Here is a 21,541-nt window from a genome sequence, read left to right as displayed (position 1 = left end):
TAAAAAATATCAACGTTGTAAGAAATTGTAAATTGAACAATTTTGTTGTAGTTCGTGGTGAAGCAGCGTACTTTTCTCTTGCCGGTGATACCAGCGTTTCTTTTGCGATAATATTATACAAGAAATGATTCCATTGCTCTCATGTAATAGTTTTTGAACAGTTGAGCTGTATTTTATCACGGAAGGAACTTTACGATAGTTACAAATTAGGAAAATAGGCGATTTTTTTTTTGCAATTTCGTTTTCTTTTAAGAAATTTTGTGATCGAAGCTCTGCAACTGAAGTCGATGAGAAGTAAAGACAACTTTGTGAAGAGAAAAATGTTTCAAGATTTTCTACTCTTCAAAAAAATTGTAATGAATTTCTTCTGCCACCGGAATTTGGCTGCCGGTATTATAAAAGCTTTATAATTGAGTTATTCAGAAACCGTTACGTTATGACTCAGTTTGCCTTTCTCATATCAATCGCTTGAAAATATGAAAATATTCCTCGAATTGAGCAGTATTTTTCTGCACGTGTGTGCAAAACAATCTCACTCAATTTCTCCAATTTCCGTAAACATAGATTCAGCTGAAAGATTTTATAATCATATCATACGAAATTCCAAAGTTATATCCGGAATGTAACTTTCATACCGTCGTTTAGAGTGTCGATATGATTATTCATATCGACACTCTAAACGACGGTATGAAAGTTACATTCCGGATATAACTTTGGAATTTGATAAGTTGCAGTTAAAATTCTAAACTGGGCTCGTAACTATTCCAATCGGTAGATCTTATCATTTGACGGCCAAACGAATCGATTTCCACTCTAACGCTCATCTGTTCCCGGTGCCGGAAGTACCGAAAGCAGTGGTCGAAGATTACAAAATGATACTCACATCCATTTCTCAGAGCTGTCCGAACAAAAGTTACAAATGAAAAGTCTTCTGATCCCATTGGTTGCTATCGACTTTTATGCTGATCAAACATCCAGTGTGAGTGACGATGCAAAAAAATTTCTTCTTTATCTACTTTGATGTGGTATGATAACTCTTTTCTCTTGTCATTCAAACAATATATTACACTAGAAGTATCTGGAGCTACGATCAACAGTCGGGTTTTTCCAGAAAATCAATTACCTTTCTATAGGGAAAAGTGCAGCCTCAATTTAGAGAGTTCAAAACTGGTTCAATTTTGATTGCCTGCTATTTGTTCTTTAATTTCCTCTTCTCTGGTAAATTTCCAAAGGAGATTTCCTTAAGGGGGGGGGGGGGGGGGCACCCTATCTGTTGCCTAGTAAGCAATGAAGACGCACATTTGAAACTCTCAAGAGTGTTAAAATTGCGTAAACAGAAATAGTTATGATATTTTTATCTACAGCCGTGTAATTTGTTGTTCCTTTTAAAATAACTCGATGGAATGCATAACTATAACTACCATAGTATTCTTCTGTGGTATGATTGGTATTCGTTTGATATATTGCATTGATTTTTCCGCTAATTTCGTAATATAGTCCTTTGATAACACAACTAATGGCATATTTACTGTATGCTTCGATAAGTTTCATTGCTTTCCGATTTGAACGTGTTAAACTGTGCGATATTTAAAATAGATTTTCAAATTGATTGAGTCAACTGTGGAGAACTAACAACGATTAGCTTCCAGCAGAAACACAATGCTAAATTTGTTGGTTAGGCCTCTTGTTCACTCTTCACTCTTTGATACGACGACATAAATGGCAATAACAATAGATATTGGGTTTAGGAAATGCTCTGTGTTCTCCAGAGGAGCTGGATCCGTTCGTTTTATCCAGAAATCGAATGCTGAGCAGCCGATATCGGTAAATCTTCTTTCGAACTTAGGATTTGGTTTTCCCATTGAACCACTACAGTAACTTGAAAATGCTATTTGAAGGCAATACTGCCGAGCTAACCATGATCATGCTAGAACGAATTCCATATTCACAATACTGAACACCCCCACCATCGGCGAACACTCACACTATTGTTGCTACTGTATCCAACCAAGTCACCAGATTGTTTGTCTTTTGTAGGCACGAAGTTGCACAACTCGGAACGAACGCGACGAGCAACGGCGACACCGACGGAGAACGGAGAACTCTTCAATTTCGACTGAAAAGCAGCAGCTGCCGTTGGAACTTTCGTTATCATTGGCAGCAAATGTATCAGGTTGGGATGATTGTACAACTGCACATTTGCTCCGCCAGTGCTTGTAACAACAACGATCCAGTTCCAAAACGGGGTAAATAGCAAAATTATTTCTCCATTTTCGCTTTAACTGCTGCTTCCATGATCACTTCCTCGTTGTAACGAGTGTGTTTGTACGATATGTACCGGACCGGGCTGAATGTGCACCAGATTTCTTGAATGAAATGCAATCAAGCGAGGCCGAAGACCAAAGCCGCCAAAGGAAGAGAGACCTTCAACCGCCCGAGCCAAAATGGCTTATATTTTGCGAAGCACAGCACGAACGAACGGACGCTATCAAGGGTACGGACTGACTAATGCAATTGCGACAAAAATACACCTGATATGTTTTTTTTTCACCTTCGTGTACTCGAGGAGCCTACCTGCCCGTGCTACGAGGGTTCGGATTCCACTACCAACACGCGAACTGGCTCATAATCATCACTATCAGTTCCTGAGTGATTAGGCGTGCTGTATAGGAAAACATTTCGTTGTGTTGATCATTCGTGTTAGCGGTATGTATTTCTGCTGAGTAGAAAAAGTATTTGCTTATGATTGATAATGCGGTGAGGGTAATTTAGTAAATGAAAATAATGGCATGCCCAATCAATATGAGGAATGTTGTGTGAAATTTGTTGGCGTAAGTTTACTCATAATACCAAACAACTGAACTTATCAAATTCCCGAAATATGTTATAGATAATACACGACTGAATCATTCTAAGAATGGTTTCGAATCGTACTTTGATTATGGAGTAATGATTCATTCACTATCGCTTATGATATTGACCCATTACTACCCATTGAGTGAAAACTCCTGCCGCATAAAGAACATAGGATCTTTCTCTAAAATCATTTAGTTAAATGTATCGAAAATGAATTAAAACCAGCTTTCATTAAAGTATTGTTTGAAAATGTGTTTTGTGTTTAAAAATGGCTGACACTATAGTAACCTCTACCTCGATGAGATCGGAAAATTCCTGAGCCTGAGCCCTAATATTGAACTCTCGACTTACTCCTGCATTCTGGATTTGGATTCTGGACATGAATTTTAGATTATGCACTAGAATTGTAGAATTTGATTCTATATAGCATTAGCATTAGAGACCGCCCGTGTGTTGCTACTCCGTTATTGATCTGGACCAATTGAGATTGCAAAATGATTTTTTGAAGTAACATGTTTGGGAATAACACATTGTTTCACACTGTGCAAACTGTATTGAACCATGCATGCTGATCAATACCGACGCCGGCCACGTCCGAATGCAGATCTACTTGGGAGGGAAAGGATTGTTAGTTCGATGCATGTTGCTACTAAGAACCGAGGAATCCTCTGCATTCCCACATGCATCACAGGAGAGGATACTTTGTTAGTAAATGTTTTAATAATGTTATCATGTGTTTATTGCTCTGGGTAGCCGGCTACCAAGAATGTTTTAAAGTATTATGGTTTTATGTGTTACTTTGTGCTGGCAATATAATGCACGAAACAGTCAATCTCCGAAATTGACAAAACTCCGGACAGCCGGCTGTCGAGTATGCAGTCACTCGTTTATGCATCTACCTTTCGCGTTTTTTTAGTCATGCAAAAAAACACATGCGGATTGATAAAAAAAGGTATCATCTCACTGCTAAGTGGATTAAGCACGTTTTTATAAATGAAACTACGTGATACAAAACAAACGAGCGTATAGGATTTAGACAAAAAAGCCGATTCACTACATTGAAATATTCTAAACAGTTATCATAAAATCATTTCAAATCACCAAACAAAGGTCAACAGATTTCACACGCGTCTTGATTCTTTATTATTTCCGCTTTATTATTTAATTATTTATTAAAATTATTAATTGGTTATATTAGTTGATCTGGGCAGCCGGCTACCGAGAAAAATATTAATTTACTGTTTGAAATATTGATATCAAGTGTTTTCGTCGAAATATTTTTTTTCTAGGTTGGTATGACTGACAGTGACATATGTGCCAAGTATCACGTCAAAATATTCCTTAGTGCTTAGTATACGTATGTCTTTCTGAAGTATTAAAAGTGCAACCGGCGATTTTGTTTGTAATAAATTTTGTTTGCGGTGCCGAAACGTTCAGAATGTTGCAAAAGGCCTTCGGTGATAATTGGATATCGAGAGCAAGTGTTTTTGATGTGCACGCGTTGACCACGAACCGTCCAGGACGGCCATGTTGACTGTTTTGCCTTTCTCTATAGAAAGGTATTAGAATTGCTGGAAAAACCGACTTTCGAACGGAGCCTCGGAGACCCATAGTGTTATATACCATTCGACTCAGTTCGACGAGATCGGAAAATGTCTGTGTGTATGTGTGTGTGTGTGTGTGTGTGTGTGTGTATGTGTGTGTGTGTGTGCACTTTTAGAAGATATTTGAACGCGCTCAATTTTCTCAGAGATGGCTGAACCGATTTTAACAAACTTGGGCTCGTTTGAAAGCTACTATCGGGCCATTGATCAAGTTCGAAGATCAAATGGCTGTGACTTTTGGTTTCGGAGATATGATTATATAAGTGACGTAACCGACAAAAAGCGTTGTATTTGAACGCGCTCAATTTTCTCAGAGATAACTGAACCGATTTTAACAAACTTGGGCTCGTTTGAAAGGTACTATCGGGCCATTGATCAAGTTCGAAGATCAAATGGCTGTGACTTTTGGTTCCGGAGATATGATTATATAAGTGACGTAACCGACAAAAAGCGTTGTATTTGAACGCGCTCAATTTTCTCAGAGATAACTGAACCGATTTTAACAAACTTGGGCTCGTTTGAAAGCTACTGTCGGGCCATTGATCAAGTTCGAAGATCAAATGGTTGTGACTTTTGGTTCCAGATATATGATGGTATAAGTGACGTAACCGACAAAACACATTGATTTTTACCGCTCTTATATATATATATATATATATATATATATATATATATATATATATATATATATATATATATATATATATATATATATATATATATATATATATATATATATATATATATATATATATATATATATATATATATATATATATATATATATATATATATATACAGGGTGATTTTTTTAAAGCTTGAGAACTTTTTTAAACAATAAAACGCATAAAATTTGCAAAATCTCATCGGTTATTTATTTTAAACGTTAGATTGGTACATGACATTTACTTTTTGAAGATAATTTCATTTAAATGTTGACCGCGGCTGCGTCTTAGGTGGTCCATTCGGAAAGTCCAATTTTGGGCAACTTTTTCGAGCATTTCGGCCGGAATAGCCCGAATTTCTTCGGAAATGTTGTCTTCCAAAGCTGGAATAGTTACTGGCTTATTTCTGTAGACTTTAGACTTGACGTAGCCCCACAAAAAATAGTCTAAAGGCGTCAAATCGCATGATCTTGGTGGCCAATTTACCGGTCCATTTCTTGAGATGAATTGTTCTCCGAAGTTTTCCCTCAAAATGGCCATAGAATCGCGAGCTGTGTGGCATGTAGCGCCATCTTGTTGAAACCACATGTCAACCAAGTTCAGTTCTTCCATTTTTGGCAACAAAAAGTTCGTTAGCATCGAACGAAAGCGATCGCCATTCACTGTAACGTTGCGTCCAACAGCATCTTTGAAAAAATACGGTCCAATGATTCCACCAGCGTACAAACCACACCAAACAGTGCATTTTTCGGGATGCATGGGCAGTTCTTGAACGGCTTCTGGTTGCTCTTCACTCCAAATGCGGCAATTTTGCTTATTTACGTAGCCATTCAACCAGAAATGAGCCTCATCGCTGAACAAAATTTGTCGATAAAAAAGCGGACTTTCCGAATGGACCACCTAAGACGCAGCCGCGGTCAACATTTAAATGAAATTATCTTCAAAAAGTAAATGTCATGTACCAATCTAACGTTTAAAATAAAGAACCGATGAGATTTTGCAAATTTTATGCGTTTTATTGTTTAAAAAAGTTCTCAAGCTCTTAAAAAATCACCCTGTATATGGGTGCCAAAATTTTAGGATCACCTCTATTTTCGTTAAGTTCTAGTGCTCGAAAGTTTAAGCACCTCGAAAAAAGCCTTCATGCAAAATTTGACCTAAATCGGACATGCGTAAGGGGTGCTGCCCGGTGGTAAAGGTTTGACAATTTTCGATCTTGAAAAAGCACCATAGGGGGGAGTACATGAAATTTCCAAAATCGAAAATTTTTTTTGATGCCAAAACTCTTAAAACTGCATAAAACATCGAAATTTAGTGTCATCTCAAAAAAATTTTTTTTTGAAAAAATCAACTTTCTGGGACTTAGAAAAATTTTCATATTTTTTCTAAGTCCCAAAAAGTCGACTTTTTCAAAAAATTTTTTTTTCGAGATGACACTAAATCTCGACGTTTCATGCAATTCTAAGCCTTTTGGCATCAAAAATTTTTTTTCGATTTCGAAAATTTCATGTACTCCCCCCTATGGTGATTTTTCAAGATATATGAAAATTCCACTAAGTGGACTAAGAAGGGTTTTGCCTTTCTCTATAGAAAGGTATTAGAATTGCTGGAAAAACCGACTTTCGAACGGAGCCTCGGAGACCCATAGTGTTATATACCATTCGACTCAGCTCGACGAGATCGGAAAATGTCTGTGTGTGTGTGTGTGTGTGTGTGTGTATGTGTGTATGTGTGTATGTGTGTGCACTTTTCGAAGATATTTGAACGCGCTCAATTTTCTCAGAGATGGCTCAACCGATTTTAACAAACTTGGGCTCGTTTGAAAGCTACTATCGGGGCATTGATCAAGTTCGAAGATAAAATGGCTGTGACTTTTGGTTCCGGAGATATGATTGTATAAGTGACGTAACCGACAAAAAGCGTTGTATTTGAACGCGCTCAATTTTCTCAGAGATGGCTGAACCGATTTGAACAAACTTGGACTCGTTTGAAAGCTACTGGCGGGCCATTGATCAAGTTCGAAGATCAAATGGTTGTGACTTTTGGTTCCGGAGATATGATTGTATAAGTGACGTAACCGACAAAAAGCGTTGTATTTGAACGCGCTCAATTTTCTCAGAGATGGCTGATCCGATTTTAACAAACTTGGGCTCGTTTGAAAGCTACTGTCGGGCCGTTGATCAAGTTCGAAGATCAAATGGTTGTGACTTTTGGTTCCAGATATATGATGGTATAAGTGACGTAACCGACAAAACACGTTGATTTTTACCGCTCTTGTATATATAAGGGTGCCAAAATTTTGGGATCAACTCTATTTTCGTAAAGTTCTAGTGCTCAAAAGTTTAAGCACCTCGAAAAAAGCCTTCATGCAAAATTTGACCTAAATCGGACATGCTTAAGGGGTGCTGCCCGGTGGTAAAGGTTTGACAATTATCGATCTTGAAAAAGCACCATAGGGGGGAGTACATGAAATTTCCAAAATCGAAAATTTTTTTTGATGCCAAAACTCTTAAAACTGCATAAAACATCGAAATTTAGTGTCATCTCAAAAAAAATTTTTTTTGAAAAAATCAACTTTCTGGGACTTAGAAAAATTTTCATATTTTTTCTAAGTCCCAAAAAGTCGATATTTTCAAAAAATTTTTTTTTCGAGATGACACTATATTTTGACGTTTCATGCAATTCTAAGCCGTTTGGCATCAAAAATTTTTTTTCGATTTCGAAAATTTCATGTACTCCCCCCTATGGTGATTTTTCAAGATATATGAAAATCCCACTAAGTGGACTAAGAAGGCTTTTTGCCTTTCTCTATAGAAAGGTATTAGAATTGCTGGAAAAACCGACTTTCGAACGGAGCCTCGGAGACCCATAGTGTTATATACCATTCGACTCAGCTCGACGAGATCGGAAAATGTCTGTGTGTGTGTGTGTGTGTGTGTGTGTGTATGTGTGTATGTGTGTATGTGTGTGCACTTTTCGAAGATATTTGAACGCGCTCAATTTTCTCAGAGATGGCTCAACCGATTTTAACAAACTTGGGCTCGTTTGAAAGCTACTATCGGGGCATTGATCAAGTTCGAAGATAAAATGGCTGTGACTTTTGGTTCCGGAGATATGATTGTATAAGTGACGTAACCGACAAAAAGCGTTGTATTTGAACGCGCTCAATTTTCTCAGAGATGGCTGAACCGATTTGAACAAACTTGGACTCGTTTGAAAGCTACTGGCGGGCCATTGATCAAGTTCGAAGATCAAATGGTTGTGACTTTTGGTTCCGGAGATATGATTGTATAAGTGACGTAACCGACAAAAAGCGTTGTATTTGAACGCGCTCAATTTTCTCAGAGATGGCTGATCCGATTTTAACAAACTTGGGCTCGTTTGAAAGCTACTGTCGGGCCGTTGATCAAGTTCGAAGATCAAATGGTTGTGACTTTTGGTTCCAGATATATGATGGTATAAGTGACGTAACCGACAAAACACGTTGATTTTTACCGCTCTTGTATATATAAGGGTGCCAAAATTTTGGGATCAACTCTATTTTCGTAAAGTTCTAGTGCTCAAAAGTTTAAGCACCTCGAAAAAAGCCTTCATGCAAAATTTGACCTAAATCGGACATGCTTAAGGGGTGCTGCCCGGTGGTAAAGGTTTGACAATTATCGATCTTGAAAAAGCACCATAGGGGGGAGTACATGAAATTTCCAAAATCGAAAATTTTTTTTGATGCCAAAACTCTTAAAACTGCATAAAACATCGAAATTTAGTGTCATCTCAAAAAAAAATTTTTTTGAAAAAATCAACTTTCTGGGACTTAGAAAAATTTTCATATTTTTTCTAAGTCCCAAAAAGTCGATATTTTCAAAAAATTTTTTTTTCGAGATGACACTATATTTTGACGTTTCATGCAATTCTAAGCCGTTTGGCATCAAAAATTTTTTTTCGATTTCGAAAATTTCATGTACTCCCCCCTATGGTGATTTTTCAAGATATATGAAAATCCCACTAAGTGGACTAAGAAGGCTTTTTGCCTTTCTCTATAGAAAGGTATTAGAATTGCTGGAAAAACCGACTTTCGAACGGAGCCTCGGAGACCCATAGTGTTATATACCATTCGACTCAGCTCGACGAGATCGGAAAATGTCTGTGTGTGTGTGTGTGTGTGTGTGTGTGTGTGTATGTGTGTGTGTGTGTATGTGTGTGCACTTTTCGAAGATATTTGAACGCGCTCAATTTTCTCAGAGATGGCTCAACCGATTTTAACAAACTTAGGCTCGTTTGAAAGCTACTATCGGGGCATTGATCAAGTTCGAAGATAAAATGGCTGTGACTTTTGGTTCCGGAGATATGATTGTATAAGTGACGTAACCGACAAAAAGCGTTGTATTTGAACGCGCTCAATTTTCTCAGAGATGGCTGAACCGATTTGAACAAACTTGGACTCGTTTGAAAGCTACTGGCGGGCCATTGATCAAGTTCGAAGATCAAATGGCTGTGACTTTTGGTTCCGGAGATATGATTGTATAAGTGACGTAATCGACAAAAAGCGTTGTATTTGAACGCGCTCAATTTTCTCAGAGATGGCTGATCCGATTTTAACAAACTTGGGCTCGTTTGAAAGCTACTGTCGGGCCGTTGATCAAGTTCGAAGATCAAATGGTTGTGACTTTTGGTTCCAGATATATGATGGTATAAGTGACGTAACCGACAAAACACGTTGATTTTTACCGCTCTTGTATATATAAGGGTGCCAAAATTTTGGGATCAACTCTATTTTCGTAAAGTTCTAGTGCTCAAAAGTTTAAGCACCTCGAAAAAAGCCTTCATGCAAAATTTGACCTAAATCGGACATGCTTAAGGGGTGCTGCCCGGTGGTAAAGGTTTGACAATTATCGATCTTGAAAAAGCACCATAGGGGGGAGTACATGAAATTTCCAAAATCGAAAATTTTTTTTGATGCCAAAACTCTTAAAACTGCATAAAACATCGAAATTTAGTGTCATCTCAAAAAAAAATTTTTTTGAAAAAATCAACTTTCTGGGACTTAGAAAAATTTTCATATTTTTTCTAAGTCCCAAAAAGTCGATATTTTCAAAAAATTTTTTTTTCGAGATGACACTAAATCTCGACGTTTCATGCAATTCTAAGCCTTTTGGCATCAAAATTTTTTTTTCGATTTTGAAAATTTCATGTACTCCCCCCTATGGTGATTTTTCAAGATATATGAAAATTTCACTAAGTGGACTAAGAAGGCTTTTTGCCTTTCTCTATAGAAAGGTATTAGAATTGCTGGAAAAACCGACTTTCGAACGGAGCCTCGGAGACCCATAGTGTTATATACCATTCGACTCAGCTCGACGAGATCGGAAAATGTCTGTGTGTGTGTGTGTGTGTGTGTATGTGTGTGTGTGTGTGTGTATGTGTGTGCACTTTTCGAAGATATTTGAACGCGCTCAATTTTCTCAGAGATGGCTCAACCGATTTTAACAAACTTAGGCTCGTTTGAAAGCTACTATCGGGGCATTGATCAAGTTCGAAGATAAAATGGCTGTGACTTTTGGTTCCGGAGATATGATTGTATAAGTGACGTAACCGACAAAAAGCGTTGTATTTGAACGCGCTCAATTTTCTCAGAGATGGCTGAACCGATTTGAACAAACTTGGACTCGTTTGAAAGCTACTGGCGGGCCATTGATCAAGTTCGAAGATCAAATGGCTGTGACTTTTGGTTCCGGAGATATGATTGTATAAGTGACGTAATCGACAAAAAGCGTTGTATTTGAACGCGCTCAATTTTCTCAGAGATGGCTGATCCGATTTTAACAAACTTGGGCTCGTTTGAAAGCTACTGTCGGGCCGTTGATCAAGTTCGAAGATCAAATGGTTGTGACTTTTGGTTCCAGATATATGATGGTATAAGTGACGTAACCGACAAAACACGTTGATTTTTACCGCTCTTGTATATATAAGGGTGCCAAAATTTTGGGATCAACTCTATTTTCGTAAAGTTCTAGTGCTCAAAAGTTTAAGCACCTCGAAAAAAGCCTTCATGCAAAATTTGACCTAAATCGGACATGCTTAAGGGGTGCTGCCCGGTGGTAAAGGTTTGACAATTATCGATCTTGAAAAAGCACCATAGGGGGGAGTACATGAAATTTCCAAAATCGAAAATTTTTTTTGATGCCAAAACTCTTAAAACTGCATAAAACATCGAAATTTAGTGTCATCTCAAAAAAAAATTTTTTTGAAAAAATCAACTTTCTGGGACTTAGAAAAATTTTCATATTTTTTCTAAGTCCCAAAAAGTCGATTTTTTCCAAAAAATTTTTTTTCGAGATGACACTAAATCTCGACGTTTCATGCAATTCTAAGCCTTTTGGCATCAAAATTTTTTTTTCGATTTTGAAAATTTCATGTACTCCCCCCTATGGTGATTTTTCAAGATATATGAAAATTTCACTAAGTGGACTAAGAAGGCTTTTTGCCTTTCTCTATAGAAAGGTATTAGAATTGCTGGAAAAACCGACTTTCGAACGGAGCCTCGGAGACCCATAGTGTTATATACCATTCGACTCAGCTCGACGAGATCGGAAAATGTCTGTGTGTGTGTGTGTGTGTGTGTATGTGTGTATGTGTGTATGTGTGTGCACTTTTCGAAGATATTTGAACGCGCTCAATTTTCTCAGAGATGGCTCAACCGATTTTAACAAACTTGGGCTCGTTTGAAAGCTACTATCGGGGCATTGATCAAGTTCGAAGATAAAATGGCTGTGACTTTTGGTTCCGGAGATATGATTGTATAAGTGACGTAACCGACAAAAAGCGTTGTATTTGAACGCGCTCAATTTTCTCAGAGATGGCTGAACCGATTTGAACAAACTTGGACTCGTTTGAAAGCTACTGGCGGGCCATTGATCAAGTTCGAAGATCAAATGGTTGTGACTTTTGGTTCCGGAGATATGATTGTATAAGTGACGTAACCGACAAAAAGCGTTGTATTTGAACGCGCTCAATTTTCTCAGAGATGGCTGATCCGATTTTAACAAACTTGGGCTCGTTTGAAAGCTACTGTCGGGCCGTTGATCAAGTTCGAAGATCAAATGGTTGTGACTTTTGGTTCCAGATATATGATGGTATAAGTGACGTAACCGACAAAACACGTTGATTTTTACCGCTCTTGTATATATAAGGGTGCCAAAATTTTGGGATCAACTCTATTTTCGTAAAGTTCTAGTGCTCAAAAGTTTAAGCACCTCGAAAAAAGCCTTCATGCAAAATTTGACCTAAATCGGACATGCTTAAGGGGTGCTGCCCGGTGGTAAAGGTTTGACAATTATCGATCTTGAAAAAGCACCATAGGGGGGAGTACATGAAATTTCCAAAATCGAAAATTTTTTTTGATGCCAAAACTCTTAAAACTGCATAAAACATCGAAATTTAGTGTCATCTCAAAAAAAAATTTTTTTGAAAAAATCAACTTTCTGGGACTTAGAAAAATTTTCATATTTTTTCTAAGTCCCAAAAAGTCGATATTTTCAAAAAATTTTTTTTTCGAGATGACACTATATTTTGACGTTTCATGCAATTCTAAGCCGTTTGGCATCAAAAATTTTTTTTCGATTTCGAAAATTTCATGTACTCCCCCCTATGGTGATTTTTCAAGATATATGAAAATCCCACTAAGTGGACTAAGAAGGCTTTTTTTAGATTAGCATCACTGTTCTTATACAAATAGGCAACGCAAATGTCAAGCACTAGTTTGGAAAAATGATGCTGACTGTGTGACATAAACTCTGAAGCATGCTTTTGTGACCTACTCGAATCAATCTGAATCAATTGGTGTCAAAATTAGTATCCAAAATTATTTAATAAAAGTATGAAACATATTTTCATGAGACTGTTATGAAAGAAGAGAAAGGCATTATCGCACCACTAGGTGGATTAAGAAGGGTTTTTAGATTAGCATCACTGTTCTTATACAAATAGGCAACGCAAATGTCAAGCACTAGTTTGGAAAAATGATGCTGACTGTGTGACATAAACTCTGAAGCATGCTTTTGTGACCTACTCGAATCAATCTGAATCAATTGGTGTCAAAATTAGTATCCAAAATTATTTAATAAAAGTATGAAACATATTTTCATGAGACTGTTATGAAAGAAGAGAAAGGCATTATCGCACCACTAGGTGGATTAAGAAGGCTTTTTTAGATTAGCATCATTGTTCTCATACAAATAGGCAACGCAAATGTCAAGCACTAGTTTGGAAAAATGATGCTGACTGTGTGACATAAACACTGAAGCATGCTTTTGTGAACTACTCGAATCAATCTGAATCAATTGGTGTCAAAATTAGTATCCAAAATTATTTAATAAAAGTATGAAACATATTTTCATGAGACTGTTATGAAAGAAGAGAAAGGCATTATCGCACCACTAGGTGGATTAAGAAGGCTTTTTTAGATTAGCATCATTGTTCTCATACAAATAGGCAACGCAAATGTCAAGCACTAGTTTGGAAAAATGATGCTGACTGTGTGACATAAACACTGAAGCATGCTTTTGTGAACTACTCGAATCAATCTGAATCAATTGGTGTCAAAATTAGTATCCAAAATTATTTAATAAAAGTATGAAACATATTTTCATGAGACTGTTATGAAAGAAGAGAAAGGCATTATCACACCACTAGGTGGATTAAGAAGGGTTTTTTAGATTAGCATCACTGATTACAAATAGACAACGCAAATGTCAAGCACTAGTTTGGAAAAATGAGGCTGACTGTGTCACATAAACACTGAAGCATGCTTTTGTGAACTACTAGAATCAATCTGAATCAATTGGTGTCAAAATTAGTATCCAAATTATTTAATAAAAGTATGAAACATATTTTCATGAGACTGTTATGAAAGAAGAGAAAGGCATTATCGCACCACTAGGTGGATTAAGAAGGGTTTTTTTTAATTTTCTGTCTACAAGTAATACTATTTGAGTGTTATGCGTCATTTGCTCGAAGCTATTTGCAAAAAGGTGCCGTAATTATGGGCCGACAACTCTTGGTTTTCATACCACGATAATGCACCGTCGCATACTGCATTGATTTTTCGTGATTGTTTCGCTAAAAATTCAACCAATATCGTTCCGCAACCACCGTATTCGCCCGATTTAGCTCCGTGTGACTTATGGCTATTCAGCAAACTCAAAGACCGCTCCGGGTTTTGAGTCAATTGAAGACATCAAACGTGAATCGCTACCCACATTGAATACTGTTCCCGAAATTGACAACAACTGTTTCAATGATTGAAAAAAACGTTGGCACAAATATATTGGAGCCGGAGGGGGAGGAATTACTAGCATTGCTTGCTCAGATCAGGACTGCTCGCCAAATGTACCACACCTAAATTGGATTACCAATTTCAGAAGCTCAAATCGCGTCAACGTTTCATCACACCGATATCTAGCGGTACTGCTGTCAACAAATATTTATTCTTGCTGATATTTCCATGGATTAGCAATATTCGGTAGTTCGGTTTCTTTTCTTTCAATGTGCCCATCTCCCAATGTGTGAGCGGTTGGTAGAAAACAAAATCTTAGGACAAAATTTCATCAAAATCAAAAATGAAGTTTTTTGCAAATCGACAATAAAATTTTAGAATAGTTTTTTTCCAGTGTAGGACTCATTTTGGATTTTTTTCAGAGTTTTGCCTTACTCATAAGGAAAGACTATACAATTACTGTGAAAACCCACTTTTGAACCGAGGCCCGGAGGCGAAATGTCATATGTGATAAATTTTATCACTCACTTTTCTCGGAGATGGCTGAACCGATTTTCACAACCTTAAATTCAAGTCTCTTCCCAATGTTAACTTCCCTCTCTGAGCAGCCTAGATAGCCGTGTAGTGTCGGTAGCGGTTTCCCAACTGCTAAGAATAACGCTACGGTCCACCTGTACCGGTGGTATAAGTCCACCAAACAGGTAAGCCGTGTGGCATCCGGCGGAATTATTTTTTACCAAGAATTGATCCACTGGTTTCCTATTCCATGTCGTAAAAGGCCACAAAAATAGGAACTCCTAAGTCAAGGTGTATTTCCGTGCCGATGGATGAATGGCTGCAGGAGGTTAAACATTGCAGTCGTGAACGGAATATCTTGGGTTTTTCCCTTACTGGATACACGCAATGCTTAGCAATCAACTTCTTTGATCATCGCTTCGGCAGGCCAGAGATTAGAAAGCTGAGTGTCTGTGGGTGTCCTCAAGGTGGTGTACTATCCCCACTTTTATGGAACCTAGTCGCTGATAGTTTGTTAAGGAAACTTAATAACCTTGGATTTCCGACTTATGGTTTTTTACTATGTATTCAATATACCGATATATGTTATCTCTGTTATTAACTTTGTAATATAAACGGATTTGCGCAATGGTTGATTTTTATCATTCATTTTATAATCCTGAAAGACAATCAATAACATGGAAGAAGAAATCATTCCTAATAAAACTTTTCTCCGAAGCTAGACGGAAATTGATAGGTTGAATAAAGAGATGATTTAGTAAAATAGAGTAATCAGAAGTAAAACATTGAAAATATCTGATAACTGAAAGGAAAAAGAAACTCCTGCAATTGTCGCCTTTTACGACATGGAAGCAGGAACCCAGTGGATCTATTCTTGGTTCATTTTTTTCCGCCGGATTCCACACGGCATCTAGGCTGGTACAGTCCGGAGAGAGCTAATAGGTACTATCAATCTCCTAGTGGACCACAGCCCCTAATTGTAGAATTTGATTCTATATATTCTATATATTCTAAAATTATAAATTTGTATGCTGGAGCTGAATTCTGGACCTTAGATCTGAGCTTTTATTTAGGACCTGGATTCTGCATCCGATTTCTGGACTTGAATTATGGACATGAATTGGGAGTCTGGGTTCTGCACCAAAATTCTAGGACTGTATTCTGTATCTGAATTCTGGACATGAATTTTAGTTCTGTATTCTAGAGTAGGATTCTGTAAATGAATTCTGGATCAGGAGCTGGGAATGAATTCTGAACTCAAGCTTTAATTCAGGACCTGGATTCTGCACCTGATTTCTGGACCTGTTATTCAGACCAGAGTTTTGGAAAGGTATTATAGAACTGAATTCTGGGCATGAACTCAGGAGCTGAATTTTGGACACAAATCTTAGATTCTGCATCAGTACTTGGATTCTGGAAATGTATTTTGAACATGAATTCTGGAAGTGGATTTCGGACATGAATTATGAAATTGGACTCTGCACTTGGATTTTGGTAAAGAATTTCGGATCTCAATTCTGAACATTATCAGGAATCAGAACAAATTGGCTCAAATGGCACGTTCTTCTTGATATTTGGAGATTTGTGCCTTGCCATCAATTTGTTTTTAGCATCATTTTCCCGATATATAAGAGGGAAGGATTGAAAGGAAATGGTAAGGGTTGGACTAGGAGGATGGGAAAAATTGACGACACAAAAACACATAAAAGCAGAAGTAAATTCTGCACCCCCAAGGGATGCTGAACAATCTGCTGAGGATCACATTTAGTGGAAGCAGAAGGAAATTCTGAACCTCTACGAGGTCCCGAACAGTCTGCTGTTAATAAAACCTCCAACCCCCGAGAGGATTTAGAGATCTTACAAAAGCGACACCATTCTGCACTCTCGGAAGAATGCAGAACGACTCGCAGTATGTACGAGCAGAAGTAAATTCGGTACCCCCCAAAGGATGCCAAACAATCTGCTAAACCCTATTTAAGGTGAATACAGAAGGGATTCATTCACTCCAGGAAGAACGATGAACCCTTCTGACTATAGCTCCTTACCACATTGGGTGAGAAACGAGAGAATATCATTCAATTTTAGCTCCGCATACACAGACTCAACCATGTATGGAGAACCAAAAACCCGGATACGTAGCTGCGTCAATGCGGGACAGTTACATATCAGATGATATGAAGTACCATAATCGCATTTACACAAATCACACGAATAATACTCAGCATGTTGAATAGTAGCCATGTGATAATTGAGTTTGCAATGTCCAGTCAGAGCTCTGACCAGAATACTTCAATGATACTTGGAGAAATGCAGTAGACACTTTGACATTTTCAGATTTAAATCTGGTAGAAATGCTTTTGTCTGAGCGCAAGTTTGCAAGCTGCGCCAGTAGCTGGCATGTTTGGATGCAGCCCAAGAACGTATCTTGTGCTTTATCCAACTAGTTGAAAGTGGTAAAGCTGGTTCAGGACCAACGAAATCATTCGTTGCACCAGCTCTAGCCAACTCATCAGCCCATTCATTTCCAGTAATACCAGAATGGACGGGTACCCATAAAAAATAAACAGCATTTGAAATGCTGAGGTCTTCAATTTGAGTTCGACATGCGATCACTAGATTCGACCGTGAGTCATTCGAACTGAGTGCTTTTAAGGCTGCCTGACTGTTGGAACAAAAATAAATACGTTTACCACAGATCCTCTGCTGAAGTGCCGATTGTACTCCACACAGAATTGCGTAGATTTCTGCTTGGATCACAGTACAGTATCTACCAAGTGAATGAGACTGCTCCAGCCTCATTTCACGACAGTAGACACCAGCACCAGCATGACCATTCAACAGAGAACCGTCCGTAAAACAAACTATGTGTTCATCAAGTTGTCGTTCCAGACAACCAGACAACCATTCCTAACGAAGAGGATAGCTCACATTGAATGTTTTAAAAGGAAAACTGCATGTGAGAGTTAGGTCACTAGGAGCGAGTAAATACTCATCCCACGTAACCATTTGAGACCACAAGCGAGTGTGGCTGGTAGCATAATCTAATGGGTTACTGTTCCAAAGCCCTGTAACCCTAAGACGGTATGCACAAGATAATGCTTCTTGTTTTAGGAACACATGTAGTGGTTTAATACACAGTAGCGCCTCTAGAGCAGCATTAGGAGTTGTCGTGAATGCTCCTGTCATCGCCATTAGGACCATCCTTTGGAGATGATTTAGCTTTGACTGAACTGTCGCGACTTCTCCTTTCTGCCACCATACAAGACATCCATATGCTAAAATTGGTCTAACAATAGTTGTGTAGATCCAATGAATATATCTGGGTTTGAGTCCCCATGATTTTCCAAAAGCTCGTCTGCATTGACCGAAAGCCATGCAAGCTCTTTCAATCCTGAAGTCAATGTGAGCAGACCAATTCAGTTTTGAGTCAAGAATAACCCCGACGTATTTAACTTGATCGACCACAGTGACCTCTGAACCAAAGAACTGCAACGGACGAGCTCCTGTAATTATCCTACGATGAGTGAAAAGCACCATTTGATGTTTTGCCCGGATTTACAGATAATCCAACCTGACAACACCATTGTTCAACAGATCGCAGGGCTTGCTGCATTAAATCAAAGAGAGTGTTAATGCTTATACCGGTCATCAATATATGATAATCGTCGGCAAAACCATAAGTCGGAAATCCAAGGTTATTAAGTTTCCTTAACAAACCATCAGCGACTAGGTTCCATAAAAGTGGGGATAGTACACCACCTTGAGGAAAAACCCAAGATATTCCGTTCACGACTGCAATGTTTAACCTCCTGCAGCCATTCAGCCATCGGCACGGAAATACACCTTGACTTAGGAGTTCCTATTTTTGTGGCCTTTTACGACATGGAACAGGAAACCAGTGGATCAATTCTTGGTAAAAAATAATTCCGCCGGATACCACACGGCTTACATGTTTGGTGGACTTATACCACCGGTACAGGTGGACCGTAGCGTTATTCTTAGCCAGTTGGGAAACCGCTACCGACACTACACGGCTATCTAGGCTGCTCAGAGAGGGAAGTTAACATTGATGGTCAAATTCCATGGATGGCCGAGCAGCCGGAAATTCTGCATCAGTACTTGGATTCTGGAAATGTATTTTGAACATGCATTCTGGAAGTGGATTTCGGACATGAATTATGAAATTGGACTCTGCACTTGGATTTTGGTAAAGAATTTCGGATCTCAATTCTGAACATTAACTCTGGATCTGAATTTTGGGTCTGAATACTACACGTACACTTTGGACCTGCTTTCTGAGCCTATATTTTTAACTAAACTTCAGAATAGAACTCTGGATCCTGAATATTGATTCTGCACACTTAAATTTTATTACTGAATCTCGCAAAAAATGCCGAGATTTGCACAGCTCAGTGCTCGGTAATCGTCTCAGAAAAATGTATAATTACTGAGAATTTCGGCAATCCTTAATTTGTGAACTATGAATTATTGCCGGACTAGCCAGTAGTAATTTCGCTTTTAGTTCGGCAAAAGCGAACATGAACTGCCGAGTCATCAGTAATTGAACGAAGAAAGAATTGCTCTTCTTTATTGTATACAATAAATATCATAAAAGCTAAGGTGGAAGAAAGAGGGTGTTTCATTGATGTTGATTTTAATCTAGCATACAGAAAAGACAAGCAAACTCCAAAAGAAAACATCACGGCTAAACATAATTGTTTCTAGTGCTCATTAACGCCTCTATCTGTAAATAAGCAGATATTTATTAGTATGTATGGGGCGTTTCACGCAAAATCAGCCACCCAAAATTTCTTTTTCATCCAACTATGTTTTTTAGGCAAAGAACTCGAAAATATTCGACACGTATTTTTTAATTTCAATATGGTATGTGAAATTTTCGATATATGATTTTTTGAAGTTTCGCGTTTTCAAAAAAAAAAAGAACCCTCAAAACAGCCTATACTGTAAAATCTAATAAAGATACAAAAATTCGTCTAAGACGTGAAATGTACGTTATTTCCTTAGCTTTTTTTCTTTTTTTAGTTGAAAATAGAAGCCTTTGGGGCTTAACTCAATCTTGGCAAAGTTTCAGAGTGGAAAGATTAATACTTTCGAAGCAGTGAATTTTTCAATCACGACCCGCACGCGCGAAGTGTACCGTTTTTGATTTTTGAATTCATTTTCACACCGCAATCTTAACTGTAACGTTGCTAACAATAAACCTTCAAAGTTGGGATTCGATCAGTGATGCGACATGTGTCGTCGAGTTAAGCCCGTATTCGAGTGAGTTGCGCTGCGGTACACTTCGCGCGTGCGGGTCGTGATTGAAAAATTTACTGCTCCGAAAGTATTAATCTTTCCACTCTGAAACTTTACCAAGATTGAGTCAAGCCCCAAAGGTTTCTTTTTTCAACTGAAAAAAGAAAAAAATAGGCCAAAGTTGAAATTTTTTTATTTGTTCATTAATTTTTAACTTTTTTCCTTAAATAAACTATTAAGGTTGTTTTATAGAATCGCTTATTTGAAAGCTAAGGGAAAGACGCACCTTTCATGTCTTAGACGAATTTTTGTATCTCTATTAGATTTTACAGTGTAGGCTGTTGAAAAAAGGTTTTTTTTTGAAAACGCGAAACTTCAAAAAATCATATCTCGAAAATTCCACATACCATATTGAAATAAAAAAATACGTGTTGAATTTTTTCGAATTCTATACCGAAAAAACATAGTTAGATGAAAAGAAAAAAATTTGGGTGGCTGATTTTGCGTGGAATGCTCTATATGCATTGTAGATAGCTTTTTATTTCACTTAACTTTGCACGCAATATACAAATCTATTTCCTCACTCCCATTTTTTTCTAGCTCCACGAGCAACGGCGACGTGGTGCTTTGCAAAATCGAAAAGAGACATTAGATGATAACTGCCTCACTGAGTTTCAGTAAAAGCTAACTCACTGTTCGAAATCTCGGCAAATGGAGTTGCTGATTTCGGTATATTCGTTGCTTACTGACAAGCTCAGCATAGTATTATGCCAAACTTCAGCAAAAAATGCGCTTCTCCGAGATATCAGCATATTACTTTACCGAATTTCGGAAAAGAGCATGTCAATTACTGAAGAATCAATTAAATGTCGTGTTGACGATCTAATTTGGCATTTCAATATGTCGAGCTCGAGAATCGGTTCTAAGTGTGTGGACTTGGATTTTGGACCAGAATTTTGGATTCTGGACTTGAATTCTAGATCTCTAATAATAAATCTGGATCTGGATTCGGTACCTGAATTCTAGATCAGAATTCTACAACTGGATTCTGTATCTGAACTCTGGACATGAATTCTAAATCTGTTCTGGAATTGGATTTTGTAAATAAATTTTGGACTTGGATTCTGAATTGATAACTGGATTTTGAACTTGGATTCTGGTTCTAGTATCCGGAGTTCTGGACTTGACTCTTGAACGTTAATTCAGAACCTGGACTCTGTATCCGAATCGAGACCTAAAATTTCAAAATTGATTATAAAACTCAGGAAAAGGTTGAGGTTGAAAATTAAAATAATAAAATTGCAAGAAACATCGAGATCTAGTGTCATCTCGAGAAAAATTTGAAGAAATTGACAATGGGCAGTTTTGAG

General features: G+C 37.8%; 1 protein-coding gene and 1 long non-coding RNA gene across 7 annotated transcripts in view; one reads left to right on the top strand and one right to left on the bottom strand.

Moving 5' to 3' along the window:
* LOC131434590 (uncharacterized) overlaps positions 1-2,490 on the bottom strand; it is a 34,069-nt gene extending 31,579 nt beyond the window's left edge. For 4 of the 5 annotated variants that reach the window (XM_058601437.1, XM_058601440.1, XM_058601439.1 and 1 more), the window contains exon 1: positions 1,985-2,487. The gene's annotated coding sequence lies outside the window, so the exon portion shown is untranslated. Of the gene's footprint in view, positions 1-1,984 lie in introns of all 5 variants that reach the window. The other variant, XM_058601441.1, reaches the window with a different exon arrangement.
* Positions 2,491-2,556: 66 nt separating this feature from the next.
* The window catches only part of LOC131434591 (uncharacterized), a 36,374-nt gene continuing 17,389 nt past the window's right edge, over positions 2,557-21,541 (top strand). For both annotated transcript variants that reach the window (XR_009230360.1, XR_009230361.1), the window contains exon 1: positions 2,557-2,706. This is a non-coding gene — a long non-coding RNA (uncharacterized LOC131434591). The remainder of the gene's footprint in view (positions 2,707-21,541) is intronic.

This window comes from Malaya genurostris, chromosome 3 (genome assembly GCF_030247185.1).
Source record: "Malaya genurostris strain Urasoe2022 chromosome 3, Malgen_1.1, whole genome shotgun sequence".
In the NCBI taxonomy this organism is placed as follows: Eukaryota; Metazoa; Arthropoda; class Insecta; order Diptera; family Culicidae; genus Malaya; species Malaya genurostris.
The sequence above is the reverse complement of the archived record's forward strand: the minus strand, read 5'-3'. Positions and strand labels throughout refer to the sequence as shown.